Genomic DNA, 24,915 nt, shown 5'->3' on the forward strand with positions numbered 1-24,915 from the left:
TCAGCAATAATAACAACACTTCTGGACTTTTAATTTTTTTTTTTTTCACACAGCTCCGTCGGTCGGTCGGCACATACATGCACATACTCTTTTATCCTGTGTCTTTTCCTTATTAATTCTCTCTAGCTTGTTCTTTTCTTTCTTTTCACTTTTACATGAGCTGCAGATTTACAGCTGATAATCAAAATCGGTTGGTCGGATAATCAAATCAATCAATCAATCAATCAATCAATCAATCAATCAATCAATCAATCAATCAATCAATCAATCAATCAATCAATCAATCAAATCCATTCAAATCACCAGCCAAACAACAAATCAATAAATCAACCAATCAAATAACCAAATCAATCGATCAATCAAATTAAATCAACCAACCAACCAACCAACCATCTAATCAATCAATTAAATAAATTAACCAACCAACCATTCAAATAAGTCAACCAACCAACCATTCATACATTCATTCATTCATTCATTTATTTTTTTGGCTTAGTCCCTTTATTAACTCGAGGTCGCCACAGCGGAATGAAAGGCCAACCTATCCAGCACGTTTTACATAGTTGATACCCTTTCAGCTGCAACCCATCTCTGGGAAAACCAAGCAACCAATCAATAAATCAACCAATCAAATAAATCAATCAATTAACTAAATCAAATCAAATAAATCAACTAACCAACTAAACAATAAATTAAAATACAATCAACCAACCAACCACATAAATCAACCAACCAACCACCTAATCAATAAATTAAATAAATCAACTAACCAATCAAATAAATCTAACCAACCGATCAATAAATCAACCAACCAAACAACTAAAATCAACCAAGCAAATAAATTAATCAACCAACCAATCAATTAATCAACCAAACAACCAACCAACAAACCAAATAAAATCAACCAACCAATCAAATAAAACCAACCAACCAACCTAATAATTTAATCAACCAACTAATCAATTAATCAACCAAACAACCAACCAACAAACCAACCAACCAATCAAATAAAATCAACCAACCAATCAAATAAATCAGTCAACTAATTATTTTTTTAATCAACAAAATTAGATTTTTTCACATCAACCAACCAACTAACCAACTCAACCAATCGATCGATCGATCGATCGATCGATCGATCGATCGATCGATCAATCAATCAATCAATCAATCAATCAATCAATCAATCAATCAATCAATCAATCAATCAATCAATCAATCAAAATTAAACAACCAACTCAAATCAATTAACTAATCAAATAAAATCTACCGACCAACAAATTAGTCAATGAATTAATTAATTAATCAATCAATCAATTTAAGAAAATCAACCAACATATTAAAAATCAACCAATCAATAAATCCAAATCAACCAACCAACCAAATCAATCAGTTAATCAATTAATCAATCAATCAATCAGTCAATCAAATCAAATCAAATCAAATTTAATCAAATTAAATCAAATAATCAATCAATCAACCAACCAAAAGCAATCAATTAATCAATCAATCAATCAATCAATCAAATCAATAAATAAAAATAAATCAACCAACCAAATAAATCAGCAACCTAACAATCCAACCAATCAATGAATCAATCAATCAATAAATTACAAAAAAATGCAATCCAAACAATATTCATAGTCATATGAATCTCATTGTCAATACAAATACACTAACAATCATCTGTCTTGATCTCATTACCTCAGTTCTTATTTCTTGATGAATTTAAAAATAAAGTCGATGTAAAAATTAAACAAAGGAGACATTTATTACGTTTCTGGAGCTTGGAAAGAGAAAACTCTGAGCAAATTAATCCTCTGTGAAAGCGCCTCACATGCTGACCTGTGGTAAATGTGGAGCGACCTGTCAGCAGGGTTTGCTCTGGGTCTGAGGGGGTGTAGAGAGAGCCGAATTATTTCTAATGAGCTTTAAAGAAGGAACACACTTAGGGGATGGCGTGTACGGGGTGGTATTGTGGGTGGACTTTCACGAAGGATTTTAGTTTAATTTCAGACCAGGTTGGAAGGGTGTCAGGGTGCACTTTTTTGTCCTCTAAGCCTTATGTGCAGCGGTGTAATTTATCCAGCCTGAGGCTTCAGCAGCAAAAGGAGGAAGCAGCAGAGATCCCATTAGAACGGCCTTCCTGCTGCAGGAAAATTGCTAAATATTAATCAAACACTGATTAAAGTGTTAAATATTGCTCTCATTAGTCACATTTTCCTACTAGATCTCTCCTTCGCCAGATACACTATTGCTTGCGTCTAATGTTCTCTTTGTTTCCAGTATTCGTATATTCAGGTATATACTGTACCTGAATCACATATCCCTATATATTAGCACTGCATTGATTTGGTTGTAAATAATTACAGCAGCTATGATATATAACCATATCATAGTAAAAAGAGGCTGATATTGAATTGTATAACAGTTTGATGGCACAAGTGTCTATAAATACATGCATAGACTTACTGGCCACTTCATTAGGTACACCTTGACATGACAGCATCATGCAGTTGCTGCAGATTTGTTGGCTGCACATCCGTGATGCGAATCTCTCTTTCGACCACATCTCAAAGGTGCTCTATTGGATTGAGATCTAATGACTGTGTAGGCCATTTGAGTACAGTGAACACATTGTCATGTACAAGAAACCAGTCTGAGATGATTCACGCTTTATGACATGGTGCGTCATCCTGCTGAAGCAGGCATCAGAAGATGGGTATGCTGTGGTCATAAAGGGATGGACATGGTCAGCAACAATACTCAGGTAGGCTGTGGCGTTGACACGGTGCTCAATTGGTACTAATGGGGCCAAAGTGTGCCAAGAAAATATCCCCCACATAACTACATCACCACCACCAGCCTGAATCATTAATACAAAGGAGAATAGACCCATGATTTCATGTTGTCGACGCCAAATTCAGACCCTAACATGTTGCAGCAGAAATCAAGATTCATCAGGCCAGGCAATGTTTTTCCAATCTTCTATTGTCCATTTTTGGTGAAGCTGTGCAAATTGTAGCCTCAGTTTGCTGCTCTTAGCTGACAGGAGTGCCACCTGGTGTGGTCTTCTGCTGCTGTCAAGGTTGGACATGTTGTGCGTTCAGAGAGGCTCTTCTGCAGACCTCGGTTGTAACGAGTGGTTTATGAGTTACTGTTGCTTTTCTATCAGCTGGAACCAGTCTGGCCATTCTCCTCTGACCTCTGGCATCAACAAGGCATTTGCCCCCACAGAACTGCTGCTCACTGATTTTTTTCTCTTTTTCAAACCATTCCCTGTAAACCCTAGAGATTGTTGAGCATGAAAATCCCAGTAGATCAGCAGTTTCTGAAATGCTCAGAACAGCCAGACTAACACCAACAACCATACCATGTTCAAAGTGACTTCCTTTCTTCTCCATTCAGATGCTCGGTTTGAACTGCAGCAGATCATCTCAACAATGAACACATGCTTAATTGCATCGAGTTGCTGCCATGTGATTGGCTGATTAGAAATTTGAGTTAACGAGTTGGACAGGTGAACCTTATAAAGTGGCCGATGAGTGTAGTTAACCTGCAGTTTTGTAGTATATAGGTGATGTCTATGTGAGGTGAACATGTTTAATTAAGTGTATTTGTGTATTTAAGTATGTGTTGTCCTTGAATTCCTCGATGGTTGGCATCATTTCTTCATTTCAATATTTTTTTTTAATTACGATATTGTTATTAAAGCGTCTGCTAAATGACTAAATGTAAATGTAGTTGTTATTATATGAACTAAACATTATTAATAAAATTTAACAATAAAGATAATAACAATAATTAAATTATATCATCTAATTTCACTTATTTTTAACAAAAGTTATTTAAAACACATTTTTAATTTCATTTTTTTTAACTAATCATTAATTATCAACAAATCTCTACTACATCTCTCAGTTGCCTTGTAGACACTCACTTCAGTTTTTTGCTCTCTCCGTTTTCGTTTTATATATTGAGTATTCTGGATGAGAAAAGACACACAGGGGACTAAGAGAAGGATTTGAAGCTCAATAATATTTGTGCTATTGTTCAGGCCTTGTACTTGGTGGAGTTACAGAAAATAAATCCACAAAGGTCACAGTAACACATTCTCAGAGCTCACAAAAAACAGGAAGATGGATGGACTGATAGATAGAAAGATACATAGAAAGGGAGAGAGAGATGGAGACACTATGTTGACTTTGACAGATGAAAAGTTTTAGTGGCAAACTGATTTTTTTTTTACTGCCGCAGTGAAACCACCCTGTGGGCCTATTCTGGACTAACAATATTTGCAATGGTCAATTTTCTCTGGAAAGTAGATTGGTGCTGAAATGAATGTGCTAAAAAAGCACTTTATCATTTGTGTTTTTGGACTCGGCACACACTTTCAAGCTCTAGAAAATAGTAACAAAACCATATAACGTGAATATGGTATCCATAAAATTGCCTTTTTTTTATCCTCCATGCTTTGAAACTAATGCAGAAAAGGAATGCATGGCTGACCAATCGATTCCTAAAGTTATGCTTTAATGCAGGGATCATAAACTCAAAATTATTGGCCAGATGATCAAGCAGTTACAACAAATACAAATGGTTTAACAGCCATGAGTTTTAAACTGTGCAGTTATGAGTGCAGTTATTGACTTGAGGAGTGTTTTTTTCCCAGAGTCTCCTTCAAATATACAGTACTATAGATCAGTGCAACTCAGCCATGTTCCTGGGGGACCACCAACACTGTATATTTTGGAAGTCTGTCACACCCATCACAGGTCTTTCAGTCTCTGCAAATGAGTTGATGACCTAAATCAGGTCTGCTTGGTTAAGAAAACAAGAGAAATGTGCAGAGCTGGTAGTCATCCAGGAACGTGGCTGAGAAACACTGCAATAGAGTATTATTGGTATGTTTGGCCCTGAAATTAGCCTATATTTCCCAACTAAGTAGCCCAGAGCCCTTCAAATGGACAGGACTTACGCTACAGGCAGGTTGGGTTTAATGTTGTGATATAGGTGTAGATGTTAATAAAACACAACAGGTTTGACACCATGTCATGTACAAGACATGAAATGAATCAATGAAAACTCAAGGAGGCTTACACAGCCCACTTGGAGCTCAAGTCCTATCCACTTGGACTTGACTAGCCCATTTGGAGCTGGCTCCAACCTCCATTTATACCCATCCCATATTCCCTGACACCTCCACAGATTTCTCTTAGCAGACCAGACAGAGAAACTAGAAACATCACCTGAATTCGAAACAGTCAAAGTTATTTTAATATACTGTATACATCCTAAGTTACATCAATAATCTATTACAAATGACATTTGTCAACAAAAAAAATTCCATCAGCTTAGAGTTATAAAAAGAAAAAACCTGAGGGTTTAATTTCATTTGTAAATTGCATATTTTAATTGCCAAAACGTGTGATTTTTTAAAGAAGTTAGTAGATGTATTCAGCATTTAATAGCATACTGTAAGGCTAGAAGCTTAAGCTGCCATTCTGAACCAATAATCGAAAACAGAAAGCAGTTGAAAGATAGCATGTTTAAATCATTTATTTATTTGACTCCACTGTAATAAATCTGACTCCATTAAAACTGTTATTGTCATTGATAAAGAGAAAAAATCTCAACGCCTTAAAGCAGGCAAAGATGTTTATTAAGTTATATCTTTAAATGCACAGACAGTAGAATGAAACAAACTGACAAGCTGCATAAAGAAACTTCCCTGTAACATATGCACTACTGAGCAACAAAGACGGTGAAACTGCCTTTGTTAGCAGATGAGGCAACGCAAGGGTGTGCTGGAGAAGCAGAGTAAAAGCCATTTTTCCCGATCAGCAGTTACCTATCCTTATTATACCCTGAGTAAAGCATTGTCAAACATGAGTGAAAACAAGCCCCCAAAACCATTTGAACATGAGAGCAAAGTTGAGGAGATAAAGTGGGGGAGAAGTACAGTAACATACTCTCCTCAGGCCACAACTTAACAATAGTAAATATGTTGTATATTGAAATACAATCAATCAATGTCTCTGTTGATTTTATCACTACAATGCTGAAGTCATAAACTGTCAAATGACACCAAAACATGACAAAGTTATATGAAGGAAGATCACAAGCAGGTTAATTGTGTATGGTGAAAAGCACATGCTTACTGTAAGCAAATGGCAGAGATTTGTTTCAGAGCTGTGACCAACTCTGCCACACCAGGAGAACCCATCCCATGCTTGGAATGTCTCAGTAGTCCTTCATTAGTGTAGAAGGAATAGCATATAATATTTTCTCAGCTTACAAAACTCACATTTAAATAATACTCTTGGTGGCCTTATAGTTAGCATAGTTAACAGTTATCATATAATCAATATACTTTATATTATAAATCATTAGTTATATTTAAACAAATATATTTCAGTACCTACAGTAAAATAGAAAGAAATTCAGCATTGTATATCAGGCTACAAGGTTTTTCTGAATAACAATGCAGATATATGCGTGTGCAGCTGGTTAATAAGAGCTATGTAATCTGCGTCTTTATGAAAGGTGTTTATTGTGTTTGAACAGGGCTTGAGAATAGCACACTTGGCCTCGTTAGAAAATCTGTAGAGAGTGCTGTATGTTTGAAGAGTGAAGAAAGGCTTAAGGGAAAGGTTGTGTGGAAAGCCTTTTTATGGACATGGCTTGGGTGTTTTGTATGCAAATGGACAACCCTGTTTACTCTTATTCAGCATACACAAAATTCACTAACATTAGAATAAGCTTAAGGTACTTCAGGTGAATGAGTGTTTTCTAAAATAGTAGGTTTAAATATGCAATTAAACCATTATTTACAGAATTAGTTTACAAAAAAATTATAAATTCTGTTTTAATTACTTACCCTCATGTTGTTTAAATCCCCTGAGACCTTCAGTCATCTTAGGAACACACAATAAGATATTTTAGATGAAATATGAGAGCTCTCTCATCCTCCAATGGGCACAAGACCTTCAGAGAAGAAAACATTGTCAAAACATTCACTGTAAAAAGTGACTACCTAAAAAAGTGAGTAAATCGGTTGGCTTACAATGGACTTTACTTTAAAAAAAGTGAGTACGCTTACATGGACACCAATAACCTGATTTTATTATGATTAAGACTCTGATTTAGTGTCTAACATGTAAACTGAAAATTTTGAGTACCTTAACGTAATGGGGGCAATGCAATGCATAAAATGTGCCTGAATAAAAGTGAAAGTGTCAAACTGCAGTTAAAGTCGACAAATTAGGAAAGAAACACCCAAAATAACATGAAACACCGGAGGAAATATGGAAATCGTGGTGACGCAATGACATTAATCGAATTATGTGCTATAACATGTAAAATGAGATCATGAAAGGAACATTTAAAAAGCAACTCATGTAAACACCTTAATCATATTATTGTCTTATTCAGATTAAGGCAAAAAATATAATGTACATGTAAACATTGTCAGTGAGTAAACCTAAATGATCCTTAATAATTATGAACAGTTCATTTACTAAATAATTTTAAGGCAATGAATTTACTTAGTAAAGGCAATTAATTGCTTTTTACAGTGTGTTACTTGTATCAACTGTAAATATGAATGAAGCTCCATGAATAATCGTATGAGTTAAAATAAAAGCATGAAAAAATGACCCAATCCCAATTATATTTTTAACCCCTTCCCCTTCCCCTTGGCCCATGAAACGAAGTGTGAAGGGGTAAAGCTTCAAATTTACCCCTAAGAAGTGGGACACCACTACAACACTGGCACAGGTCATCATATCTTGTTGCGATCTCTTACTTCATATGAAATTGACTATAGGTGGTGCGGTGATGTAGTGGGTAGTGCTGTCACCTCACAGCAAGAAGGTCACTGGTTCGAGCCTCGGCTGGGTCAGATGGCATTTTTGTGCTGAGTTTGCAAGTTCACCCCCTATTCCCTTGAATCTCCGGGTGCTCCGGTTTCCCCTACAGGCCAAAGACGTGCTACAGGTGAATAGAGTAAATTATTTATAGTGTATGTGTGTGAAAGCAAGAGTGTATGGACGTATCAAAGTGGTGAGTTGCAGCTGAAAGGGCATCTGCTGCATAAAACAAGTGCTGGATAAGCTGGCTGTGGCGACCCCTAATTAATAAAGGGACTAAGCCAAAAATAAAATAAATGAATGTATAAATAAGATTGCCGATGACGACTGCTGTAGTTCTTGCAGTTGTGTTATTTTTTGGAATTTATCTTCAAGCAATCATAGAAGGCAACAATATCATGTTATCATAATGTGACAAGAAGCTTGTAACTGTGCATGTACACAGTGGCCATATTCATCAAAACACAAGAAAACAACATTAACATTTTAGCAGACGCTGTAAAAAAATAATTCCCAGCCACTAGACTATCTGACAGAGTATTCCGAGTTTCATCAAGTGACAGATGTGAAAGCACTGTATGTTGTGGGACAACTATACAGGAAATATTATAATGGTTTATAGATAATGATATTTAGGTTTTTTTTAGTCGATTTTCTTTTAAAAAGCGTGGCCGTGAAACATGATTGCCATTATGAATGTATTAAAACATATGCTTGTTTGCTGTAAATATTCTTAATAATGCCAAAAAAAATTTAATTTGAGCATGTCCTGATTTTCTTGAGCAGCCATGTTGCTGTTGTACCTGGTGTATTCTACCTGGTGTGTTTTGTTCTTTCTGAACGCTTCCGGGATGTACAAGTGGCTCAAACTTGCTCATTTTGAGGCAAGAACCGGCGGACGTGCAACAACTTTAACTATGAGGTAAACACAAAACAAAACTTTCCATCAGGAGCTCCTTCGCGGGACTCCACACTTGTAAACAATTGCTCCATTGGGCTTGCGCCCGTCACGCGGCTCTCGGTCCCGCCCAAGACTCGTCAGCGCTACCAAGCCGACGAATCACAGAGCTTACGCTACGCGTCGTTGCGATGTGTAGTTGAATTTTTTGAGAGGTGCACGTCAGCGACGCCGACGGCCATGGCATAGGGCTATGCGTCAACGCCGTAGCATACATGTGCGCTTGACGCAGAAGTATAAATCAGCCTTTACTTTCCAGTGTCATATCAGTTTACAAGTTTACTATAGCCATACGTGTACATTTCTAACACAAAATATAAACATAGGATGATTTTTTTCCCCCTTTCAAGTAGAAAAAAAGTAGTTTTTTTTAAGTCAAAGTTTTTAAAGAGGGGATTTGAGAACGCAGGAAAACAAATCTGTGAAACATGGTGTATGTAAGTGCAGTTGAAGTGGAGGATATGGCTCAGTGCTGGAGAAATAAAAATTATTCTGAAATTTTTAAGAAATTTGCCTGCATATGCATGTGAACATGTTCAAATATGCTAGCAAAAAGTTTAAATGTGTGTGAAAAATCTGATATTGTGATATTTCAATTTTCTGCGATAAATATTGCGATAAGGGAGAGTTTTATAAGATAGTTTATTTAGCTCTATTTGATGGTTTTCCATAGTCTAACAGTATTCAGCAACAGAAATTGCAAATAAATGTTTTTCTTACTAGGTTCTTAGTCCAAATATCTAAAAATTCTTAGATCAAGTAAAATATTGTCTTGTTTTCAACTTTTCTTTAATTATTATGTCAGTGGGCCAAGTGAAATAATCTGGATTCCGCTTTGAAATGTATTCAATATGATATTTGGACTAGAAAAAAGGACAAAAATTCTTAGTAAGAAAACCCCTTTTTTTTTTTTTTGCATATATCATATAAGTTTCACAAAAAAACAATAATTAAATACAATTCTGGTCAACTATAATTCAGACTGAACATTGCATTTGAATGCTGAAACGATTTATTTTGCAACCCTGTGCGTAAATGTAATGCTATTACTGACCGGACGGTGAGACTTTCTAGTAACATTAAATGTTTATGTATTTTTTGATCCTGAGTGATCCACATAAATATTTAGACAAGTCAATTTGATTGCTATCAGTATATGTTGGATTTTCAAACAATACAACAAAAAAAAATTCTAAAATTAACAATGGCCTTCCTTAGTTTTAACAATCAACATTTAGAGTGTTGCACGAAATAACAGTGTGGACCAATAGTTTGAAACTTTATTGCACAGATATTGGGAAAAGGGAGCATGCAGTTCGACAAACACCCACACGTAAACCCTAATGAGGCAGAACAACAAAAGCAAGCTCTACGCTCAGGAACGGGACTCAGGCGCGTCCCTCATTCTATTTCATCTGCTACACCAACAGCACAGCGCTACTTTTACAGGCATCGTCGCATTTAAAATTGAATCTCTCACTGTGTTTTTTTTTTTTTGCAGAGTGCTTTCACTGGGATAAAACTCACCATGCAGGTTTTATTCCTCGCTTTTATATGGCTTTATCTATCTTGCCTTAATTAGTTTAAGTAAAAAAGCTTCCTGCTCCAAGCTATTATGGAGCAATAAAGAAGCAATTTATGAGTTTATCAATAAGAAACGTTTAGATTTCCCTATTGAAGGGAAGAAGAAAAGCAGAAACATGAAACAAAAGGAAGCAAACGTAAGAGTCTGACAGGCGGTTTCTGCTGAGGTGAGCTGTTTCTCACACTTCATTCACATAGTTCGCTCTTTCAAAATGGGTTTAGAGCTACTTAATGTCCACCTGTCCTTCAGGATTGTTGCATGGGTCAGAAATAAATTAAATACTCCTAAAGATGAAAGACACTGAAATTTGTAATGATGCCACAGAACATGGGTGGTTAAACTTTGTTCTGGAAGACAGAGTTTATCATTAACTTCCCAAAACACACCTTTTTGAAACTTGCCAATATGCCCAGCAAAAGCTTGATTTGCTGGTGTTGGTGTAAAATATATAAATAAAACTGCTATGCATCTACACTTCGAAATAAAAGTACAGTTACTGGGTGGTTCTCCCCAAGGGGTTCAAACAGCCCATTAATTAATATAGACTTTTTAGATACAAATGCATACTATTTAAGGTACCGACTTTAGTGCAATTTGCGTATGATTTACATGGCCAATATTCTCTCTTTAAAAAAAAAAAAATAAAAAAAATAATAATTTATGCAGTCTTGCACACGTTTTGACAGATAATATGACAGTGATTTGATGTTACACAAAAGTTACAGACGCTTTAACGATATCAAAATGCTTTTTTGATGCCAGAGTCATTATAATGTAGACACTATGATAAAGGAAACCCGATCTAAAAGTAAAACTAAATAAATTACTACTTAAATACTATCGACACATGAAAGTGTGAAGCCTGTAACCCACAACACGTGGAAAGTTATTTCATATCATATTTAACAAACCATTTACTGCTAATTTTATGTACTTTTGTTCACATGCATAATTGAATATTAATCAGATTATGTCATTATACGCTGCTGTGATATCAGCCAATCGTTGCATTGCTGATAATGATTTCGATGATGGATAGATCTGTCCTTCACAGCACGTGCAGCAATCTCAGATCAGTTCAACATTTTAATCTGATTCGAGAACTTGTTTGAAGAACCACATTAGCCATAGATCAGTTATAAGGATTAAAAGATCCAGGATCTGTCAAATCGTCTTGGAAGATTTAAGTGAAGTACGAAGAACGGACCCCAGGACCAAGCACCTTTGGGTTCACAATAAAGAAAAAAGTAGTAAAAAGTTTTTCAATAAAATCATAAAATAAATAACTCTAATTCTAAAGATAATTTTCCCACTATAAAGAACCTCTTGTTTATTGAAAAGTTTTGTTAAAACAAATTATAAAACTTTGTAGACATGACAGTTTATTATGTGTGTCTATGCATGTCAAATTATTTTTATAATAATAAAAGATGTGAAATTAATCTCTCAATTATATTTTTTGGATGTCTACAAGTATCTGGTTGCATTTGAAACTTTTTCTTTTCACCTTTTCGCAAAGACTGCATTTTTGTACTATGAAAGACGTTTTGAAAATGCTAGTTGATGAATTTGAAAGTGTTGTTGTTGTTGTCGTTAAAAATGATATACATATGTGCTTTTTAAGTGCTGTTTACTTTCATGTTGTTCTAATTATATTACTTTTATAAAATCTTCATTCTAAATTATTTGCAAACCATGAAAATACTAATATTTCGTACTATATCATTCTTAAAATGGCAATTGAGTTAAATATCTGAAAAATAGAATCAGAATATGGCCTAATAGTGTCATCCCAGTGATTTTATTAGATTTTGCACTGCGAATTGGTTAAGCATTTTTACTTTTCATTGACGAGACATTTGAAAAACACCAATGTGAATACAATTTAGAAAAAAATTAATTACATCATATATATATATATATATGATATATATTTTTTCGGTGCACTGCGATGCAGACGCGGACAATTCGGTATCGGTTCAGTAATAATCAAAACCGGTTATTACTGACGTCATTTACCTCATATGCGCTCTGTCGCGAGGGAGGCGATCGCGAGTATTTACAGTGCTTTGACTACTTAAAACTCATAAACTGTGCACAATTTCACTGTGTGTGTTTGCTGGATCAGTCTTTCACTGACATGTACAATAATAGCCCCTATTTCACTGAGATCGAGAGAATGAAAGTAGCATACTCCATTTCTCTCTCTCTCGCGCGCCGCTGCCGCCTGCCGCTTATCAGCATCACTCATCTGTGAAGAACGCAGCGCGCAAGAGCCAATCGCAACCGTTTTTTTTTTTTTTTTGAGGGTGTGACCAATCAAAGGGGTGTAAGAGAACTAGACAAGGATCAGAAATTGAGCTGGATATTTATATTTGTTTATATTATTTGCTAAATGCTTGTTTTGTTTAAAGGTACAGTTTATATATCTGACTGTTTGTATTTGATAACAAAATTGTATTACAAATAGTATATAAATATAAATATATTCATACATTTTAATACAAGAACTGCTGCTGTGAAGAAAATATAAAACTGTGTATGGAAAGCACCGTCAATGCACCGTGATGCACCGAAATATCGTATTGAACCGAATCGATGGCATGATAATCGTAACAGAACCGAACCGTGAGACTAGTGTAGGTTCACACCTCTAAATATATATATATATATATATATATATATATATATATATATATATATATATATATATATATATATATATATATATATATAGATATATAGATATATCTATATATATATATATATATATATATATATATATATAGATATATATATATATATATATATATATATATATATATATATATATATATATATATATATATATATATATATATATATAGGATTAGAATGTCGGTTAGGTTTTAGTTATATGTAATTATGCACAATTAATTGTATTTACTACAGTAAGTATACAGAAGAGATTAAAATACAGTGCTACAGAGTATGCTCAGCCTAAAATACTCTCTAAATGCCTCTGATTGGCCGGTTAGTCAATGACCCTAACAGAAACAGCACAATAGAAAGAAATATGTTGCCACATACAGTACTGACACTTTTAATTCACTTTCACATTTGCAACAGCCAGAGTAGATTTAATGTTTTCCACTGCCTTACCTTTAATCTGTAGCACACTTTTGCCCCAAGACTCTGTTCATTTCCAACCTTAATGGCCACTCGAGCCCAGAGATTAAAAAACCTTACATCTGTGAGGGCAAGTCAGTGTAGCGGCACAGAAGTGGATGCGACCTGCTGTGTGGCTTTGCATGAGAAATAATCTAATAGTGTGGCTGTATCCCAAATACTCGAAAACAAAAAAAAATAAAAATAAAACGCCTCGCTCGCATGAGCATTCAGCAAGCCATGGAAAAGTCATTTCCACACTGGCTGCGCAGCCTGGGAGGATCGGCCCTGTTAATCTGTTTCAGATCCTTTACAGAACCGCATCTTAGAGAGCAGGAGCGAGCAAGGGAAAACACTACATCTGAGTAATCCGCATTTGAAACAAGCTATACATCACACAGATGGGAAAACAGGGAGAAAAAAATGAGAGGAAAAGAATGTGGCATGGATGGTGGGCAGAACCAATCGTTCCTCTCATCTCTTTTTGCCAAGGGAAACCAAAGTATCTGCTCTATTTCTGTCCAAGAATCTACGATGAAAAACAAAGTCTTGTGCTTATTAGGACATCATTTGTCTTATTTTATTGGCCTGTTACAATGAGGGGGGAAGTGTGTGGGTGGTTATGCGGTGTCCTGCCCCTCGTGTAGGACACCATCTATCTTTGCACAGAGCTCAGTTGCTCTGAATCTCCACGTATGTGTGATTACAATATTTGTGCAATTAATCACAGCGATGTGACACTCTGTGTCTCAACCCCACGTTGCTGTCCGATTTTTAAATAAGCTTTGTGCAGTGGAACCAAGATCACTATGGATTTTATTGGCTGAACGTGGGGGAAGAACCCAGCGTCCTGCATTTCAAAAGCCTCACGTGTGCGGCAACACTTCCTAAATGACTAGCACTGAAATGTCACTGAAGTGCTCAAATTTAAATGGCTCTAAAACTCCTCTATGAATATCAGGAACATGCTCTATAAAAGATGATGTTGCGGAACTAAAGAAAGGTCAGGTGGTCTACTTTAGTGAAATGTGAATTAGTAGCAAGTAAAACTTTAGCAGATATCAAACATTATATATTGTCTTTCTGTTTCTTGCTTTTCTACAACTAAAAATATAGAATGTGCTGATGAGAGGAATGTAAATCAAACATTCTGTGTAATGAAACACCAGTCAATTAATATTAGATGGTTGAGGTTTAATATGCAGCTGCAAGATGTGTAACTGATACATCTATATTTTTTGTCAATTTGTTTTCTCTTGCTGGAGAAAGAAAAATGAACATCTAAAAGTCTACAGTCTACAAGAACATTGACTTTATGGATTACACACTTGACTGATTATGGCGAAATCATTGAAAGCTGACATGAAATAAATCTTTTTTATTTTTGGTGAATTTGTACATTTTATACACTCCCTATACTTTCAAAAATATCTGTGAATTAAGTTCACAGTACTCATTAGGATTCGTTTTTGAACTTAAATGGGATGTTGCAAGCGGTTTCCTCAAACGGTTTGAATTACTTTATTTTTGGTGTTTTACAGCGTATCATAAAAAAAATAACTTTAGGTTATTTTGCTGACAATGTAGAATTTGTTATACAGATTACGTTTAAAATTTTATGACTATTTACAATAATTTAAAAAAAATTAAATAATCCAATAAATAATTAAAACAATAAATAATAAAAAATAAAAACAATAAATAATTACCCGACACAAGCAAACCTTTTCATTTTTAAAAGCTTTTTATTTGCATCATTTGTATTGTTCGCTTAACAATCTGCTTATTTTTATCAACTCTATTCTAATACGTCACAGCTCAAATTAGAAATTGGCCAGTGTTTTCAAAATATTTAAATAGAAAACTTATTTCTATGGGTACATCATAAAATTATTTGGAGCCACTAAACCGGGTTTACTTTAATAGGTTCTTGCGTGAAGATACACATTGACTACTTTACATGGACATTAGTAATGTAATTATTTGTGTTAATCAAAATAATATGATTAAGATGTTCACATGAGTTGCTTTTTGAATCTTCCTTGTTCATTACATGAGTTTCATGTAATTTCGGGTGTTTCATTTTTAATTTTTCGACTTAAACTGCAGTTTAGCACTTTCACTTTCATTCAGGAACACTTCATGCATGCCCCCATGACAAACGAGATATTGCTACTGCTACTGCACGCCTTATGGTAAAAAAATCTCTGCATTTCAATATGCAGGTGTCTGTGGTCCTTCACTGACTCAGCAAGTGCAGAGAATAGTTTATAGACTATCCTGTCGCAAATGCGGCGAAAATCGTACTTGACGTTAATAGTTTGATTAAGGTGTTTCCATGTCTGTACCGCACTTCAATAATGCGAGTAAAATCGCCATACTCTACACATCTTAATTTCATTTTTGTTTAGTTTAATTATGACCTTAATTGGATTAAATTATTCAAAAAATGCTGTTTACATGGTAGACACTTAATCAGAGTATTGTCCTAATCATATTAAAATCGGATTACTGGTGTCCATGTAAACGTAACACAAACCAGATTTAAAATGGAGGGAAAGACAGAATTTGATTTAATTATAGATTTTAATTTAAGAATCAACAAAGTTCTGAGGATTACATGCATGTTTATTGAGATTAAAATCAGCCATGTGGTTTAATCTAATTTTAAGTACTCTGATTATTAGCTTAATTACATTAGTTTGATTAAAGTTTATGAGGCATAGGTAAATGAGGTATAGTTTAATCACAATATTGAACCAATGCTACACAACACAACAAGTTCATTTCTGTTAATGCACATATCATTAAGCTGCTAAAATAGTCTGTAGAGTCTGAAGAGTCAGGACCAGCATGCAGGTATTCAAAGTCAATATCAAAGTTTTATTATTAGAGCACTAATCAAGAGGTGTGTGGGCATATTAGCATGCTAATGGCTCAATCTTTAGACAAGCATCAAGCGAGGAGAGAAACTCTATTACTAAATCATGAAAACTAATTGTTACATACCTAATAAAATCACAAATAACTCCTTTCCCTCATCTGTTTGCTATTCAGGTGTCTTTTAAAGCTGTGAGTCTATAAATACACAGTGTTCATTAAGAGAAAGAGAGGTGAGAAAGGGTGAGGAGTCTTAAAGATGAAACAGACCACAGATTATATTCACTGTGTATTAAATCTACATTTTAAAAGCAAAGCAGCATAAAGAATTGAAATAGGTTGTGGAGAACAGGAATGAAGAAATCATTGAAACATCTCAGAGAGATATAAACACTTGTTAACATTAAAGTAGTAGTTTGGCTAAAAATAGTTTTAAAAGTTTTCCTCACCGTTTTCTTATATGTTAGATGAAATATGTTACTCTTATACACTCACCGGTCAGTTTATTAGGTACACCTGTACAACTGCTCAACGCAAATCTCTAATTAGCCAATCACAAGGCAGCAACTCAATGCATTTAGGCTTGTAGACATGGTCAAGACAATCTGCTGCAGTTCAAATTGAGCATCAGAACGGGGAAGAAAGTTGATTAAAGTGACTTTGAATGTGGTATGGCTGTTGGTGCCAGACGGGCAGGTCAGAGTATTTCAGAATTGTAAATCATCTCAGACTGGTTTCTTCAGCAGGTCAATAAGTTCACTGTACTCAAATGGCCTCCACAGTCACCAGATCTCAATTTAATAGAACACATTTGGGATGTGGTGGAACGGGAGATTCGTGTCATGAGTTTACAACCAACAAATCTGCAGCAACTGCGTGATGCTACGCCAATATGGACCAATATATCTAAGGAATATTTCCAGTACCTTGTTGAATCTATGCCACGAAGGAATAAGGCAGTTCTGAAGGCAAAGAGAGGTCCAACCTGGAACTAGTAAGCTGCACCGAATAAAATGGCCAGTGAGTGTATACTCATATATTGAAGAATGTTAGGAAAATTACATTTGGGGCAAACTTAATATTGGTGACCCCACAATTAGCAAAAAACAGAAATGTGCCCACATTTAGAAAATCTTGAAGGCAGGTGCACGATCAAAAAACAAACATAAGTAGCAAAAGATTCAAAGTAAATCGGCACACTGCCACTTTAGCTCTCAAAAAATTTTTAATGTCAATATTACAAAATCACAACGTTTCGACCGACATGGTCTTCATCAGGCTGATGATGACCATGTCGGTCGAAACGTTGTGATTTTGTAATATTGACATTAAAAAATTTTTGAGAGCTAAAGTGGCAGTGTGCCGATTTACTTTGAATCTTTTGACCCCACATTTAAACACGGTCATTATAGCAGATGTTTCATGCAAGTCAAAAAAACAATCTAATAAATGTTTCCGTTTTATATTACAAAACAATCTCAAAAATGTTAAGCAGCCAAGTGTTGGGAACAAGTGAGAGTAAATTATAACGTAATTGAAATTGTTGGATGAAATGAAGTATTTAAAGTATTTTAAATAGTATTAGCACATAAAGCCAATAAGGCGAGGCAGTGGCGCAGTAGGTAGTGCTGTCGCTGGGTTGCTGTTCGAACCTCGGCTCAGTTGGCGTTTCTGTGTGGAGTTTGCATGTTCTCCCTGCCTTCGCTTGGGTTTCCTCCGGGTGCTCCGGTTTCCCCCACAGTCCAAAAACATGTGGTACAGGTGAATTGGGTAGGCTGAATTGTCCGTAGTGTATGAGTGTGTGTGTGAATGTGTGTGTGGATGTTTCCCAGAGATGGGTTGCGGCTGGAAGGGCATCCGCTGCATAAAAACTTGCTGGATAAGTTGGCGGTTTATTCTGCTGTGGCGACCCTGGATTAATAAAGGGACTAAGCTGACAAGAAAATGAATGAATGAATGAATGAATGAATGAATGAATAAAGCCAATGTGTTTCACTATATTTGATTGTAATTGAGATAGAAAAATCATGTTTCAGCAGGGAGTTATTCCAGGAGATCAAACTCCCACCAAAAATGAAAATGCAATCATCATACTTGTTCCAAACCTGAATGAGATTCCTACTAAAAATACAAAAAGACACTTTAAAGAATGAGGGAACACTAACAGCCTCAGCTTCCAATGAACTTCTATTGTATTTTCCTTATAACGGAAATCAATGAAGTTCAGTAACAGAATACAAAAAAGAGGCATTGAATTAATAATGAGGAACAGAATTAAAGCACACAACATTCACATCGACTGCCAGTTTTGTGTGTGTTCCAACAGTGATTAATCTTTTAGTTACTTAGGTTTTTTCTCAGCAATTATTGATACAGCTGAAGTCAGAATTATTAGCCCTCCTGAATTATTAGCCCCCTATTTATTTTTACCCAATTTGACAGAAATAAAAGTTTAGCAGAAATAAAAAAATCAACACATTTCTAAAATAATTTAAGATTTCTTCTATCTGTGCCATGATGACAGTACATAATATTTTATTATTTTAATATGTTGGATATTTTTCAAGATACCAGTATGCACCTTAAAGTGCAATTTAAAAAGCGTTTTGCGATTCCAACCCGTCTTATTCTTGTTATATGTCCCAAATAACAGAGTTTCTGGAACAAAATATTTTTACGTTTTTTCAGATACATTAGACATTCCGATTAAAGCAGATCCTCTATTAATTATGTTTAGAGTTTCCCAAGAGTTTTTGAGACTTACATGAGTACAAACATAGTTTGTTTCGTATCCTTTTATTTTGGAAGGAAAAAAAAAAGTTTTTACTCTTTTAAAATAAGTTTTAAATTATGGCTGAGAGAGTAACGTGTATATTACATCTGGAAAAAAATCAGGCATAACCTAATAGACATGCGTTTGTTATTTGAAAAAAAATTGGTCCCCTTATATTTCCTTTCAACAAATTTGTGTTTAGGGCGAGGCAGTGGCGCAGTAGGTAGTGCTGTTGCCTCAGCAAGAAGGTCGCTGGGTCGAACCTCGGCTCAGTTGGTGTTTCTGTGTGGAGTTTGCATGTTCTCCCTGCCTTCGCGTGGGTTTCCTCCGGGTGCTCCGGTTTTCCCCACAGTCCAAAGACATGCGGTACAGGTGAATTGGGTAGGCTAAATTGTCCGTAGTGTATGAGTGTGTGTGTGTGTGTGTGTGTGTGTGTGTGTGTGTGTGTGTGTGTGTGTGTGTGTGTGTGTGTGTGAATGTGTGTGTGGATGTTTCCCAGAGATGGGTTGCGGCTGGAAGAGCATCCGCTGCGTAAAAACTTGCTGGATAAGTTGGCGATTCATTCCGCTGTGGCGACCCCGGATTAATAAAGGGACTAAGCCGACAAGAAAATGAATGAATGAATGAATGATTGAAACTTGTGATTAATATGTTTATTATAGCTACTTTTACCATTGGATAGCACTGGTGGGTTTGTGGTAGGGGGAATGCATGTTTTTTTTTTAGTTTAAATATTATTCTTTTTATCACTGTTGGTTGTTTTTTTTTTCCATGTCTAATTGTTAAAATGTAAGTTTTATGTTTATATTTTAAAAAAGTGTATTTACAAGTAAATGTCTGCTGAAATTTCTAATAATAAAATATTTAAACCAAAATATTTATATAAATATTGCTTAAGGGGGCAAATAATATTGACCTTAAAGTGGTTTAAAATAAATAAAAACTGCTTTCATTCTAGCTGAAATAAAACAATTAAGACTTTCTCCAGAAGAAAAAATATGGAAATACTGTGAAAAATGTCTTGCCCTAATAAACATCATTTGGGAAATATCTGAAAAAGATACAGGAGGGCTAATAATTTTGACTTCAACCTTATGTAATTATTCACAATTAATTAGAATAGAAATAAGAAATCACGTAACTACTAAACTTTAAAACAATTCAATGACTGACCCAATAATTTATAATAATTCATTATATAACACAAAATCAGTAAATTGCAAACATCTTCTCTAGAAACTTTCTTTTTTAGCCATTTGGTGACACGTTCAATTTTACTCAGCTAAACAGGCAAAGCTAGAGTAAGATGTACACACTTACTCGGGATTGGTAACCCTCAAAAGACGCCAGGTCTCAGTTTGCACTACAGCTTGTGAAGAACAAAATGAGATTTTAATAGAGCTCTTTGCTGAGCCTTTGTGAGCTTTAAAACACCATCGGAGGCAAACTCTCTCAGGCCTTACTCTATTGTTACAGGGATTGAATTAGCAAGGCTGCTCTCAATTTAACGTCACATTAGATCTCTACACACACGCACACATATACAGACACACACAGACACACACACAGACACACACAGACACACACACAGACACACACACACACATACACACACACACACACACACACACACACACACACACACACACACACACACACACACACACACACACACACACACACACACACACACACACACACACACACACGATTCGCTGTCTACATTAGAGAGTGAATAAGCAGGGCTCTGGAGGTAATGGAGCATGAGGAACGGGGGACGGACAGAGAATGAGAGGGCATGAAACACTGCACTTTATGATGTCTGCTATCAAAGGAAGTGGACCTGACTCTCCGTTTTTATAATATGCTCCTCATTCAGTTAAACACTATGAGCGAAACATGAGCCGCGTCTCAGGTGAGTTATGGATTTGAAGAGGGTCATTAGACAGGACAGAGATCATACTATGAGACTACAAACAGCTGAGAATAAAAAATAAATGTCTGAAAGTACTATGATAAAAAGTAATATATTATTTTTGCCTTCATGTCAAGCTGTTATTTGTTCATTTTGATTTTTTATTCATTACTTGTTATCTATTTCTATATCATAAAATCTCAGGTGATAAACTGTCAAATCAAAATGCTTGGGATCCCTAGAAACATAAATGTTTCTATTAGTTACAAAAAAAATTTAATAATATTTCAACTTTAAGATCAACGAAAGTCTTCAGTTTGATATAATATAAAATAATATAATATATCTTGGTCATTGTGACTTTTTGTTGTTGTAATATTTCTATTTAGCATTTTAATTAAAAGTATAATATAATACAATATAATACAATACAATACAATACAATACAATACAATTTAATATAATATAATATAATATAATATAATATAATATAATATAATATAATATAATATAATATAATATAATATAGAATAGAATAGAATAGAATAGAAGTACAGTACATTTTGTATTATGTTAAAATACATAGTATTAGGTATAAAGAACCTCTCCTGAGGAACCAGCGAAAACATTTTGCTCAATCATTTTTACATCATCATGTCAAGAGGGCTTGAAACTGTAGCAAATGATCCCGCTGATGTTCTGAGAAAACAACACTGTGAACACACAAAAACATACTGTAAATGACTGCTTCTCCAGTGCTAAGGCTTACAACAAAAAACAAAAAGAAGTACGTTTCTGTATGGTCACATATTAAAATGAAGATTCTTTATTGGATGTAATGTAAGTTTTTTTTTTTTTTTTTTTAATGCCATGTCAGCAACCAAACCTATTTTCATGGCAAGAACATTTAAATAATAATACAATTAAAAACAACAAACAAATGAATACATAAATTAGATAAGATTTTTCTGGTTCTTTATTGACATTAATGGTAAAATGGATAACCAATAATATTCATTGAACTTTTAAATAAAAAAAAACTGTGATTATACTACTGTTATAATTATTATATAGAAATATATATTATTCAGGTCCTTTAGATTTTTAAAACGTTTTTAACATTTGTTTTTAAATAACTGTTAATTGAAAGTTTCCTTTTCACTTTTAAAATTTATGGCAGGAACATTACAGATGCAAATAACAACAATCTATCCATCTATCTTTTTAGGATATTTCTGTCTGCCGTAGTACGAGAATGAATTCTGTAAGTCTTGAGTTCTAATATAAATCCTGGATCCTGAACCACAATCAGTGGTGAAACTTAAATAAAGTGCATTTATTTTAGACAGTAAAATGAAGCTCTCGCTCTGGGCAATGCCCTTCCTCTGATGGAGACGTATTGCTTTAATATTCTGTGAGGCATCACTTATTGGCAAAGGCTCTGGTGTGGTCATTCCCAGGTAAAGGCCTTGTTTAACTTGGGGCAGCCCGTTGTGTTTCACTGTAGCAGTGCCACATTTATGCGTTTATACACACACACACACGCACGCACGCACGCACGCACGCGCACACACACACACACACACACACACACACACACACACACACACACACACACACATCTGTGATGACTCACAGTGATAAAGCAAAAGCACTCACACTCTTACAACTTAAAGCACAACGATGACAGCAAGCTGTAATGAATGCAAAAAGAAAACGAAATGTCATCTAAAGACACAGGCCACTTCCCATTGGCTTTGCCAAACACAGCCATTTTTCTTGTTAATGTAGCATGTCGAATTTGTAACGCGACAGCGTGAAAATGAAAGGTTGCATGTCTCACTTGGTTGGCAATATGTATTTGATACCAGCAGTAAATCAATGCCCTGTGCAGAAACACATGTTAATGGAAGCCACTAAATTGGAATAGAATTTGTTTAGAGAGGGGGAAAAACGAGTGGCTGAGAGAGCAAGAAAAACTAAGCCATCTGTTTTATGTCACTGGAAAATGAGACGATTTAAAAGGAAAAAGAGATGTGTGAGGGGAAGCTAATTTTCCATTTTGAATCACTTAAAAAGCTCTTTAAAAGAACAGGATGGCCCAATTGATTACAACAGGGGTTTTCAATCTTTACAGAGGCAGTACTTCCAAGCCAGACTTTTAGCCAACCCACATACAAATGTGTATAAGTTGTGAATATACGTATATTTAAATAATGGAACATTGTTAATTAATACAGGTTTACTCACTTCCCCTTTTATTAGGCGTTACCACAGCAGAATGAACCAGCTTAATGCAAATTTAATTACATTTAAATGTATTATATTATGACACAATTAAATACACAGTCAAGTCAATATATAAAGTATACACAATTGAATGATACAAACTATATTGTATACATCTATTTTGTTATACATCTATGAATATCAGTGAACAATGTTTTGAACCCAAAATAATGTTATATTTGGTGAAAACCCCCTCGACTAAATGAATGACATCTATTTGGTAAAACAAAGATAATGCTGCCCTTACCTTTTCTCTGTCCTCCTGAAACAGCAGCATAATGACTGTTCCATCATTTCTGAGAGGGGAAAAATGGCTCCATATTTTGAAAAATGACTTTGAAGTCCAAGTGGAAGATAGTGGTGATCATTACAGAGTATTTTTGTGCCATCTTTTGTTGAAACAGTCCAAATGAAATGTGTACAGTACATCTCGCCAACATTTGCTGCACACAAATCTTTTCGTTGGCTAACAGTTACCTTGTGCTGCGGCTGCTTTTACTTGGACTAATAGTAGCCTGCTATACTGTATGTCAGGTGTGCACCTTTCAAAACATCAGTCATTGCCTACACCAAAACCATAATCCGACGTAAAATATGAAATCAAAGACTATACATATATATTCAAGAGATATGCGTCGCGTTTAGGACACGGGTAGGTGTAGAGATTAATAGCAACAACGCCAAGGTGGCCAACACGTGACCATTCACGTCATGTCAAGTGCTACGCGCCGTTTGGCACCTCTCGGCAGCTCTTGCCTGTGTGTCTGCCGTTGATCTACGGTAAGCATGTTGCAGTAAAATTAGTATGTATTTACCTGTATAAATACAGTTGTGGCAAATTCATCACGTTCTTGTCATAAGACCCTGACCATAAGTTTCTTCTGCTGGAGTTTTCCAAGTAGTTCTGCCATTTTGTTATGTCACCTTTGTGTAAATTTCTGCCATTTAAATAGTGGCAATAATTCACAGTAAAAATATCCTCTATGATATTTAAACTGAATAGAGGTTCTATACAACATTTGAATTTGTATTTAGGGCAGTTAAACACACAGTTAATGTGCATGCATACAGTTAATGTGTCATTCAGGACATTAAACATGCTGTTTTCCCACAAACGCTATGTCAAGTTTATTTTGTAATGCTGGCGTTGTTGTTTCTTACAGGGATAGTTCACACTAAAATTTAATTCTATTGTCATTTCTTTCTTTCTTTCTTTCTTTCTTTCTTTCTTTCTTTCTTTCTTTCTAAGAACACAAAAAAAGTTTTATGATATTCTCCAGTCTTATTCTCTGTTTAACAGAAAATAAAGAGAGAAAAAAAATAGATTGAAACAAGTCACATGTGAGTAAATGATGACAGAATTTTCATTTTTGGGTGATTTATTTATTTAATTGTGATGGGACTTCTAGTTTTATTCATGGACATTTAGTTAAGGAAAGCAGCCTGCAAACTGGTATTGTCTTGATACTGTCCTTGTCACTTACCCATAGCAGCAAA

General features: G+C 35.1%; 1 long non-coding RNA gene across 9 annotated transcripts in view; it reads right to left on the bottom strand.

Moving 5' to 3' along the window:
- Nucleotides 1–24,126, bottom strand: part of LOC141385789 (uncharacterized) — a 267,880-nt gene extending 243,754 nt beyond the window's left edge. For all 9 annotated transcript variants that reach the window (XR_012406780.1, XR_012406782.1, XR_012406775.1 and 6 more), the window contains exons 1-2: nt 23,666–24,126; nt 6,881–6,987 (exon numbers count right to left, since the gene is read on the bottom strand). This is a non-coding gene — a long non-coding RNA (uncharacterized lncRNA). The remainder of the gene's footprint in view (nt 1–6,880; nt 6,988–23,665) is intronic.
- Nucleotides 24,127–24,915: the final 789 nt, after the last annotated feature.

Source organism: Danio rerio, chromosome 5 (assembly GCF_049306965.1).
Source record: "Danio rerio strain Tuebingen ecotype United States chromosome 5, GRCz12tu, whole genome shotgun sequence".
Classification (NCBI taxonomy): domain Eukaryota; kingdom Metazoa; phylum Chordata; class Actinopteri; order Cypriniformes; family Danionidae; genus Danio; species Danio rerio.